The sequence below is a fragment of the Periplaneta americana genome, chromosome 14 (genome assembly GCF_040183065.1).
Source record: "Periplaneta americana isolate PAMFEO1 chromosome 14, P.americana_PAMFEO1_priV1, whole genome shotgun sequence".
NCBI lineage: Eukaryota > Metazoa > Arthropoda > Insecta > Blattodea > Blattidae > Periplaneta > Periplaneta americana.
In genome coordinates, this window is record NC_091130.1 from 58,148,683 (window position 1) to 58,161,279 (window position 12,597).

Genomic DNA, 12,597 nt, shown 5'->3' on the forward strand with positions numbered 1-12,597 from the left:
CCACTGACTACTAATAGTTTAAATATAGTGAATATTAATTGCTACTTTGCGCTGTACTTTACAGAATGTTTACTTCAACCCTCATTACCCATTCTTGACTTACACCACTTCTGCTCTGAATGGCTCGAATGTACTGAGCTTCGGTGCAATACTTCGCGAGCTAATCTGGGGATAAATCTTCGCACAAAAATGACCTACATAAACTCCGGATAGGGACGTAACTGTTAATTGTTTAGTTTGTGTAATTTAATGCGAGAAAATGTAAATTAATAACCCAAATGACCAAAATAGCTCGTGTCCGGGCGCAGAGGTCTGGAGTAATAATTTTAATGTAAGCAAGAAATACGTACAGCAATGAAAGAAATAATGTGAAAATCGGAAATTATGTCCAAATTAGTGAAGACACTTAGGATTGAAATTTCAGTTATACTATTAATGAAAAAATAAAACTGATGTAACTTTGTGAACAAGATGTAATTAACATTACAGTTTGTTGTTTTACGAATCATTAATTCTGGGCGTTAATAATGAAATAAAGAGTAATAAATTCTGTAAACCACATTCCACTCACATCTTACAGGTACTGTTCAAAATGTCCACCATCAGCGTGTGTGCAGCTTTCAAATCTTCTAGTCCAATTATGGCCAGTAGTTCTTCACTGTTCCGAATTTCTTCTGCGGCCTGGATCATGTCTAAGTAATCACGATTTGTGAACTCTGGCATCTCGTAGTTTTGAAATAAACCAAACTGTATCACTGTACGTCCCACTGCACGCTAATGCAATGTAAACATCACAACAGCTGATCAGTTGTGAGTACTAGGCAAACTGTCTGCCGTCTGGACCAGTGATGCCAGATTTTTAGACCTTCTATACGTGACCTGACAATCAATGTTTCTTCAATCGATTAATTCGAAATCTGTGAATTTTCTAATTAAAATACTGCTGCAACGTGAACATAATAAACGTTCTCTTTGTTGTTATACCCTACAAGAAATTAAACCGTATTTTAAACAGTATTCGTAAAATTCGTGATCAAAATGTCGGCATAAAAGTATTATTTCTTCAAAAACCTCCCAAAAACGAGCAAAAGGATATTATACTTCTTTGTTCGTTATATTTCAAGGAATCACATCCTACAATTAATGTACTACCTTACCTTCCATCCTCTATATAAAGATACTTCAGTCTCAATTAAAATTGCAGATAAATTGTCAGCCTGGAAGATGGTTTCTTCTGGTGTCCGACAAGGCTGCCCACTGTCCCCTCTCATATTTAACATACATATGAATGCTATGATATGTGAATTTAGGAAAACAAGACATGGTTACATACCAATAAACCGCAATTTAAATTGGGACGTATTGTTATTTGCAGATGATTTAGCTTTGCTAGCCTGTTCAGAAGACGATATACAAAGGTCCATATACAATTTGAAACTCATAGCAGATAAATACTCTATGGAAATTTCTACCGACAAAACTAAAATTATGGCTTTCTGTGGCAATAAGCCCATTCCTAATAAGATTTATATTAATGGAAGTATTTTGGAAAGAGTTAAAGAATTTAAATATCTTGGCTACAAATTATCTTTCTTAGCAGATTTAGACATTCATGACAAAATTTTACAGTATAATAATCCAATGGCATCATAAATAGAATCATGAAACCATTTCTAGTTCAGCGATATACCCACACTTGTCTGTATAAAACCTTAGCATGACCAGTCCTGTGCTATGGAAGTGCAGCATGGACTCTAAGGAAATGTGACGCAAGTAGAATCACTGCTAGTGAAATGATATTTATGCACCAAACAGCTGGCTATACTAAGTGGGATCATGACAGAAATGAAGACATCTTAAAGGAACTTGAAATGAATTCTATACTAGCAGACATATGTTACTATCAAGATAACTGATGTCAGCATGTGAGGTGTATGTCTAGAACTAGAATTCCTCGTGCAATCCTGCATTACCAACCTAAAGGCAGGAGATCAATTGGACGTCCAATGAAGAGATGGGCTGAAAACTTTTGTGGACTGTAACAGTCCTTCTGAGACTATAACCTGTGTGACGATGATGATGATGATGATGATGATGATGATGATGATGATGATAAATCCTAAAATGATCAATAGAATTCCAGATATTAAATAAACACTATCATGGTATGACGTATTTTTTTTTATTATATGTTTTCTTTATACTTAAGTACAGTAATGTTAAATATTTCTTCTTTGTAAAATTCTTCCAAATCTGTTTTTGTTTGCAAACAACCTTTTCATTGTGATGTTTTCTCTCGGTGTTATAATCCTTCCCCTAGATGAATGGTAAGAAAATTAAATGATTCGTTTTTAGCATTTTCAATATAAGTAATGTGAGAACTAAAACTTGTCTCATTCCAATTTCAAATTTGTCAGCTTTTGTGTTGCAAAAGTTTTGCAATTCAGAGTACAAAGTCTGATACCTTCTGCGTACCCATATGTTTTCTCGTAAATCATGTACTACTAGATGGTTACATATTTGTAACAATTATAAGATGTTTCTCTCATCCTGTGTATTAACTAACCGGTATATATATCAATCTAAATATTCTGCATTTTTCCCCTTCCTTGCATTCAGGAAATAAGTAGCTCGGATCTTGTATATGTTTCAAAGTTATACATTGAAGATTTTGTGGAGAGGGGAGTTAAGGGATGATGACTCAATTAAAGTATTAATGTCCAGGGCTGATAGATCTAAGTGTTGAAATTAGACAATTTTAATCAGATATTATGAATACCGGTACTCATTATACAAGATTTGCCGTTTCATAACATTGATAATAATTATTATTGAATTATAAAATCGTCATATTGTACAGCCGATTTTGAATTTTTCGGATACAAGCACCAATATCAGCCACTTTTGTTCAGCTAGCCAGTGATTAGATGTTGTCGATCCTGATACATTTGAAGCCAATAAACACCCAATCCATTGTTAACAAATCTAGTAGCAGAGGGAATATGTCGATTTTCAGTTTAATGTTCAAACATTATATTCATATGCACATGCATATGTTATACAGTGCGTCCACAAACTCACTCCGCAGCGAGGAGACGGCAATGTTTACGCTTGAGCTGCAGTTATGTTGGTAAGTGGGATTCACCGCTAGTGGCTGCAGTTATGTTGGGAAGTGGGATTCAACATTATTACCATTAAAACAGTAAATAAAGTATACTGTACTCACCACTATCACAGTAGGTGCTGGAAGTGTTGTCCTTTTTCTTGAAAGCATAGTTCCACCTGTTTACAGTAGGTGCTGGAAGTGTTGTCCTCTTTCTTGAAGGCATAGTTCCACCCATTTACATTTATTTGCGAGCACTTCTACCAGTGTTTCACGTGTAATCAAATGCATGTAATTAATTATCTCTGTCTTAAGTTCCTCTAGCGCAGCAGTCATCAAAACACTGCACGCTCGGGCTAGCATCTCTTACTCGCAGACAAGACACAGCCCTAGGGTGCATTCGTCACTGCTGGCGGGTATGCTTTCTCTCTATCCCTTGTGCACGACGGAGCATAGTTCCTTACCGTCCATGCACTCTACCCATTTCAGCGAGTGCTGACGACCACTGCTCTAGTGTCTTTGGCTTTTTCAATACATAAATGATTTAGCCGCACCCCAAAGGAAATAGTCGGGTGGAATCAAATCCGGGGACCGCGGGGGCCAAAGTCCTTTCGTAATTATTCTGTCGCCAAAGAATTCCTCTAAAAGTTGTAGGGACTGGTGTGCTGTATAAGCAGTAGTGTTGTCCTGTTGAAAAAATGAATGATTGTCTCATTTTCATTCAGCAGGGTAATAAATGGATAAATTATTTGGAAACAATAGACATCTGAACAGGAATTCACTGTCGACTGTTGACAATACTGTTACAGTCGACTCCACACTAACTCCACTCGAAGGTCAACGCTGAATACGTGTGAATGATTTTGCTGCCAACTTAAAACTTTCCGCTAGGAGATCAAGTCTCTCCCCTCGCTGCGGAGTGATTTTGCGGACACATTGTACCAAAAACTATATTATGTGGCAATGGTCATTGTAGTTAAGCATGTCAAATAAACTGATAAATCATTACGTGATCCTTTGGGGAGGAATATGAGAAATTTTACTACTACTACTACTACTACTACTACTGCTGCTGCTAATAATCATCATCATCACTATCATCGTCATTGTCAGCAATGATTAGGCACCTTTGACCTGCTTCGTCTCAAAATTGTCCACGCCATCTTATTAGAAGTCGACCTGCACTTTTTTACCTTTAGTATTATACTGGAAGGCAACCTTTGTTCTCCTGGTACCAGGCATTCGCTGGGTGTGATCTCTCCAATTAATCCTATATACTGTATTTTTTTTTTAAATAAATTGTGTTTATAATAGATTCTATATTTAATTCTTGTCTTATGTCATCATTTTTCCTGAGGTCTAATAATTTGCATCCTGTTACATACCGGAGAAATCTCATTTCTGATGATTCAGTTCCTCTTAGATAGTCTGACATTAAAGTCTAGTTTTCACATCCTATAATAATAGCGGCAATGCAACGACTTCATGCAGTTTTAATATTTTTATCCATGACCTTAACAAAAAACATGCATTTACTAAATACTTTTGCGTTTGTAAAGTAGGCTTTTATTCAACATTACTTTAGTGAAATAAAAGACTTCACCTCACAGTTCATTAGTATTTTCCTAGCCCCGGACACACACCTATACTTTTCCATTCAACTATTGCTCAAGAAGTAACTAGATGTTACTATCTCCAAACACTCAATCTCCTTCTCCTTTCTCTATCTGCTAATACTACTACATCGTAATTTATGCATTGCATCTACATCTAATATGTATTTTTTTTAATTCTGTAATAATTTACCTTTTGGGATGCGAGGACACTCGAACCTGCGAAGTTGGGTTTATAGGATTTAATAACAACATGCCTTAGTCAACTGAGCTAAACAGACATGATGATTAATTACGTTTTAATATTCCTCTTAGGTTTACAGAAGTAAAATGTGAAATTATTTTAATCACATCAATCCCGTGAATGCTTCTAAATAATCCCTGGAACGTTATCATTACCATCATAATCATCATCCACCATTCTGGAGAATGTGGTGAGCATATATGTTAAATATTTGTCCATTTGTAATTTTCTTCCAAATTCCTTTTTGTTAAGAAAAAACTTTTGCATCACAATGTTTTCTCCTTTTTCGAGGTGAATGATCAGACATGTGCGTGATTAATTTTTGTTGTTTCAAAAAAGATTTTTGCTCCTAAAACTCTTCCCACTCCCAGTCTTCGAGTTTTTTTCAGTGTCCTTTCATAATACAGACATATTCTAACTCAGTCTATGAAGTCTGACAACTTGTATATATGTTTTCCTAAATTTTATAGGGGTAAGATGCAATGAAAAATCTGCACTACGATATGTTGTTGGTGTTCGTGCAAAATGTAGTATGTTAAAATTACCAGTTTTTCAGGAAAGAGAAAAAACTTAATATTTTTGTTGGTTTCAGATCAGTTACTTTGTAACTTAAAATATTATCATAAAAACATATCTTGTGATGTTTTGCAATTATATGTGAGCACCAAAATAATGCATGTCTAGAGGGGAGAAAATAGTTTGAATTTTTTGACATAATTATGACATTTTACACAAACACCAATGATATGCAGGAATACATTTTAACGTATTTAAGAAACAGATATTCAATCATTTTATTAATGTAAATATGTTACGTAGACAAATTATACCATGCAACAAATTCTGGGTTGTAATGATTGGAAACAAAAAATAGTAGGTTTGCATAATTTATTTATATTGGAATGCTGAACATGGAAATATAGATTAATGCTAGTAATTTTCTCCAATTAAAAAGTCTCTTTTCCACATATTTATATAATTTCATTTCAATAATTTATGCTAAAATATTGAAATCAACTTTACAGGGAGTTATACCTGAAAGCTTGAGTTGCATAATACACGTCCCTGTTCATTAACAGAAAACCACAATTTAAGTCACACAGAGTTAGTGCACTCAACGTTGGTTGCTTGACAGTTGTCAGCCCACTTTGAAGTCTGTGGATATAGAGGGAAAAATTGAATCGGTGTCGGGTAGAGTTCCTGGGTAGCTCAGTTGGTAGAGCGTTGGTACATTAAGCCAAAGGTCCCGGGTTCGATACCTGGCCCCGGAACAATTTTTCCCTCGAAATTATTCAAATCAATTTTACAGGGAGTTATACCTGAAAGCTTAATTTGCATAATACACATCACTGTTCGTTAACAGAAAACCACAATTTAAGTCACACAGAGTTAGTGTGCACTCAACGTTGGTTGCTTGACGGTTGTCAGCCCACTTTGAGGTCTGTGGATATAGAGAAAAAAATTGGATCGGTATTGGGTAGAGTTCCCGGGTAGCTCAGTTGGTAAAGCATTGGTACATTAAACCAAAGGTCCCGGGTTCGATACCTGGCCCCGGAACAATTTTTCCCTCGAAATTATTCAAATCAACTTTAGAGGGAGTTCTACCTGAAAGCTTGATTTGCAAAAAATAGTAGGTTTGCATAATTTATTTATATTGGAATGCTGAACAGGAAAATATAGATTAATGCTAGTAATTTTCTCCAATTAAAAGCCTTTTTTTCCACATATTTATATAATTTCATTTCAATAATTTATGGTAAAAGTGTTAAAGTAATCTGCTGGGAAGCAGCCTTCACTCCACCAGCAGACTGCTGGGTACCTGGATGGACGTAACTCCACTAGCAGCCGTGAGGACATCATGAGTCCCAGTTTTTCCACTCCCCTTCTGTCCCATATACATGTGTACAAACTAGTTATTATAATATCTAGATTGTATTTATCAGAATTATTCTGTCTTGAAAATGTTAGAGATTTGAAATTATTAATATCCTTCCAGTCAGCTATTTCCCAGAAGAAACCATTTCAGTGAGGGGCTGCCATTGTGAGCAGTAAAGTTAGACATAGGCCTATATTGATTGTAATAGCACTCAATTATACTAAATAGGCCACTACAGCTTAATGATAAAAGAAATGAAATGTGCAGTAGAGTTATATTTTTCAAGTGTAAACTATTACTAGTTTTTTTTTTCTTTTCATAGGAGTCTGACGGCCCTACTTATACCCCCACATATGAAGACATGGAAGGACACCAAAATATCCATTGTGGTGATGTAAGTAACTCTTCAATGTACATAGATAAGAGTGTATTTTGCTTAGAGGTAGAGCACTGGGAAGTCACTTGCGTCGTTTTTCCTCTAAGAGACTTCCACAGTCCATAAGGAATTGTATATTTGTTACAAGATTCTCTTGCTTAGTGCTGTTGTCGAATATACTTAACCAAAGCGAACCAACTTATTTCTTTATTAACATTTTACTGAAGATTTCAAGGGAGAAAATGTTATTTCTTAATCTCTTTGGAGGTATATTTACTGTAGATAACTTTGAAGGCGTAATCATAACAAGAGACACTGTTAATAATTTTACGATGAACACATTTGCTTTATGAAAAGAACTGCATGAATATTTTCTGCGCTGTATGTGGTTCTTTCCATCCATAAACTGTAATGAACTACTGCTTTACATATTAAATCAAGAAAAGATGATGGATTTGGGAATAGGCTACTTCAAAGAAACTAGCCTCGCCAAGGCTAAATGTAAACTTCTAATCTAACTAATTTAAGATAGCGTGCTCAACTTCTCTAGACGACAATAACTTTTTATCGCAAAATTGGATTTATAATTTACTTGGAAGGCATGCAGTTGTTGTGCAGCTTTTGCTCCAAATGTACCGTATCTTCAATTGATTGTTTGGCATAATAGTAATCATTGATTAGAAACAGCAGTGATTGATACAGTATGGAAAATGTCAACAATGTGTCACAAGCAATTATTTTTGATAAACACTGTTCCGTTACAGCATGTCTTCAAAGAACAAAACTGAATTAGTAACTGCACAACTAAGTATGAGATTAAGTGTTAACAACGATACATTGATTGTCTAGTGCACATCTGTGAGAGCCATATGGAATAATAAAATTACTCTGCTCTTTATAAGCATTTTCATAATGCATCTTATACCCGAATTGCACGGGAAGGGAGAAAGCTCAATATTCTGGATTGAAAAAAAAAATGAGCGACATAAACTTTGTTTTGAACATAGAACTTCTACGCGACGCTATAACAGAACTTGAACATTTTGTCCTTAAAATTACAAGAAAAGAAAATCGTACTGCCTGAAGCACATCATTTAGCTGCTTCTCTTAAATATAACATCTTTCAACCAATGGCAAATATCCAGATGAATATTATTCTGAAGTTCTAAAGCAGTTGATAAATTGAATTTAAAGTGGTTAGCTCAGAACATGGAAAAGTGCAGAAAATTAGTGAACAACAATAATTCTTCCAGAAATTAAGTGAGAATATAAAAACTCGAATGTTCAACACTAGAGTTTCCACATGCTGAAACGGAAAAAATATTGAGTTACTGGAAAACGTGAAAATAATGGTTAAGTTTAAGTGGGTAAAATGTTAAGATCCATGTTTTGCTGATAAAGAAATATGGTAACTCTCTTGCTGAGTTATTTATTGTACCTGTAAGAAAACTTCAGTTCATGAATTCCGTAAATATTACGTGTATATAATGAATGATGATGACAGCTATCCTGATGAACTGAAGCCATTGATCACAGCTGCACATACTATTATTATTATTATTTCAACTGCAGAATGTGAGCGTGTGTTCAGTAATATGAACAATATTATTTCAATCATTTGAAGTTCGTTGCTTTTAAAAACAGCATGTAGTTTAATATGTATTTCATCAGTGGGACCCCCCTCCTAGTGCTTTTGATGCAGAATATTATGTAAAAGAATGATTAAAGGAAGGTCGTTGACAGCAGATTATCAGAATTGTGTACTCGGTAAAGATAGAACGTTAGTATAGAACAGAGCTGGGCATCAGGAGCGAATCCAAACTCTGAACGGGGACGCTTAATATTGAGTAGTCTAGATTGAGTAAGGGGTTGTACAGACTGTTCCACAGTCCTGGTCCACAAAGGATCCCTGAGGGCAGCCTTTGGTCACTTCTCTTTCTGTCTTACTGTAGTTCATGGCTAATGTAGCTGTTCTATTATTGAAATACCTTTGAATTAGTTTATTAGATTTCTTGGACATTGGAGAGTTTGCAAGTTGTTTAGTTTCCAGGGCACCATCAAATGCACCTTTTACATTAAGGCTGATTAAGATGATGCTCTTTTTCTGATGTAGATTCTTCTGTATGAAGTTTTTAATTGCCAAGGCGGCTTGCACAGTATTTTTCTGCGGAATAAATTCATACTGATTTGTATTTAACAGATTGGTGTAAGTGATGATTTATTTGATCAATCATGAGTTTTTCTAAGATCTTCCTTCCAACATTGAGTAGACGTATTGGTATAAACTTCGTGACTTCTTGACTGTTCTCTTTTCCTGGTTTTACTATCGGGATTATTGTCGATATTTTCCACTGTTTTGGAAAACATCCTTGCTTTAAGCATAAATTACAGACTGCAGTAAGTGCTTGGGGGAAGTTCTTAAAGATTCTTATTATTATATTACTGGTAATCCCATCATCCCCTGGTGCCTTTGTAGGATTAAATTTTCGGACCACTGTTGATATTTCTTCTTCTGTAAAATTTCTGTCATCAGGCATATTGATTGGCTCCTCCAGTTGTCTTCTAAACTGCTGGTGTTGTTCACTGTCACTATTTTAATCGTCTTCAAGTGTAAACTGCTCCAACATGTGTCTCATTGTTTTTTCCATATCTCTGGTATAGGTTCCATCTGTTTTATGAAGAGTCGTCAAGCTGGTTTGGCTTCTTAATTTTCCTGTAGCTAGTTTATTTGCTGCATTCCATGGGTTTGCACCATCGGGAATAGTGCAGTATTTTTTCCAATATTTCAATTTTTCGTACTGTATCTGTGACTGATATTGTTGTTTTCCTTCTATGTATGATGATTTCCTCTCTTTTCTGAGTTGTGTATTGTTTATTGTCCTCTGATACCTTCTTTCTTAATATTGACAGTTGGTCAGTCTACCATGGTACTGTTTTACCTTTATCTGGGAATTTCCTTATCGAGGATAGGTAAAATGCCTTATTACATGCTGTTTTTATGCTCGACTGATATAGTTGTAGAACTTCTTCAGGAACAGAAAAGCACCTAATCTTCGTGCTGATTTTGTTATCTATCTCTTTGAAGTCCAATTCATTATGTACACATTCAAATTCTTTAATCAGATTGGAGAGTAGGGTACTATCGAATATTCCGTATCATTCCTGCTTTACTATGTATCTTGTTCCAGTGAAGTTTTCCTTTTCCTTTTCTTTGTGCTGCACTGTTCCAATCTTGAATGAAATTAGTGCATGATCTGAACAGTTTTCAACACCGCTACACTTCCAGTCACTAATGAAGCGCACAGGTTGGTGGTTAGAGGTGGTGAGATCAATACAACACTATTACCTCGTCCAGTCTCGAATATTGGACTTCCTATGTCTTCATTAATTACGAAAAGGCTGTTAGTAAATATGAATTCTTCAAGGAGTTTTCCTCGTTGATTAGACAATCGGTCATATCATATTTTGCTTCTTCCATTGCTGTCAACTGCTATTATTAGTTTGTTCCCTCTACTGAAGTGTATAATGTTTTCCAGTTTCCTTATATCCATTGCAGTATCTCTATTAATGTCAAATACAGTGCAGTCTTCGCCCTACAAGTGATTTACAATTTTTGTGTGGTGTGTGTATGTGTAGGTGTGTGTGCGCGTTTTTTTTTTTTTTTTTTTTTTTTTTTTTTTCGGAGGTTCTGACGAAAGAGAGCTGTGGATTGTTTTCTTGATTGATTCTTATTAGCATTAGTACTACATCAGTAAATATTGATGGCAATTACTGATGCTGTGCTATGCTTTCAATATGTATGTATGTATGTATGTATGTATGTATGTATGCATGCATGTATGTATGTATGTATGTATGTATGCATGTATGTATGTATGTAAACAATGCCTACTCACTCCACTTTACATGATTCGGATTCCGTGAATATAATTTTTAATAATCTCTTTTCCTTTTCTAGCTTGTGCGACGAAAGAATATCGCAATTGTCAACATCTTCCAGTTGGTAAGTAACTAAACATTGTACATAGGTAATAGTATATTATGTTCCTTAGATGCTCTTTCTTAATAGTAGTATCAATGAGTCTCATATGAAAAGTATTTATTGAAAAAAGAATAAGTATTTTTGCAAAAATAGGTTTAATTTTAGAACAGTGATGTTAATAGCGGTTTCGGACTGTATACTTTACCTAAGAATTCCATTTTGTTCCGTCTCCACAGTGCATACTATGATTTAGTGAACTCCTTTTTATCCACCTTCCTTAATTCATAATCATTCATAGGCACACACATTCCCTTCAGTTACAATTTGTTATTTGAGCATGGATTGCCGATAATTGAATTTTGTTTGATGGAAAGACATGTGACTGCAGTATTGATAAAAATCCTCTAGGGGCTATAATGTTTAGTTTAAAAATAAGCCCTAAGTTACAAGAAAGACGATTTTTCTTATGCCCAATATTGCAAGCACACCATGCAGCTCCAGTAAATCATATTAAATGTGGTGAGATAATTTAGATCGTGTTTTGTAATATATTCCAAATTCACTTCCTTAATTATGTCCGTTTTCCAACATTATAAGTTACCTCATTCGTCATTAATACAGTAAACGTTATTTTGATCATCACCATCATCATAATTATCATTATAACCAAAAACTGGACAAACTTAATTTCCCGTGGTTCTTTTCTGCTATGAGGATAAGTACAGGGAGACTTTAGAGCAGTGTTTCCCAATCTTTTTAAGTTCACGGCACCCTTGAGAATAACATTAAAAACTTGGGGCACCCTTTCTTGAATTAAAAAAAAATTAGGTTTAATACATTCATTTATTGAAAGATGATATAATAAGTAACATACATCATAACATAATACGGTAAACTTTACTACAATCACTTAGTAAAAATACATCAATTTTTATATATTGTTCTGTCGAAGTCTCGGGAATGTTCGTGAGGAAGCGAGTAGTCTATACTGTTCTCCAACCAGGAGATCAACCGTGAAAGGAATGTGCTTACTATTGCGTCATCTATTACAGCAAAGTAGATAGATAATATTATCGCTATAATGTCAGTTTAAAAACCATGCGCTCTCCTCCATATGTAATTTCCTGTATGGAGGGATTAAAAGATTAGGAGATTAACAGTGATCTAATTTTGTAACTAGGGCAGTATAAATATGTGTATCAACGTTATCATTTGTGCTGTGAGAGCTAGCCAATAGAGATACGTGTACCACGTGTGTGTCCTTATGACATCAACATTCATTCACAGGATTACCCCACTGCGTCTCATTCCCCAGAGACTTTCTCGTGGTTGGAGTACAGTACTACTGTAGTATACTGAGTCGGGAATGTTCGGCAGGGATTGGCTGTAATGCCATCTTCCGG

At 35.2% G+C, this 12,597-nt stretch overlaps 2 non-coding genes across 2 annotated transcripts; both read left to right on the forward strand.

The window, feature by feature from the left end:
• The first annotated feature begins 6,158 nt into the window (after window positions 1-6,158).
• Window positions 6,159-6,231, forward strand: TRNAN-AUU (transfer RNA asparagine (anticodon AUU)). Its single transcript has one exon. It is a non-coding gene; the product is annotated as a tRNA-Asn (tRNA).
• A 213-nt stretch (window positions 6,232-6,444) lies between these two features.
• On the forward strand, window positions 6,445-6,517 carry TRNAN-AUU (transfer RNA asparagine (anticodon AUU)). The gene has a single exon. It is a non-coding gene; the product is annotated as a tRNA-Asn (tRNA).
• Window positions 6,518-12,597: the final 6,080 nt, after the last annotated feature.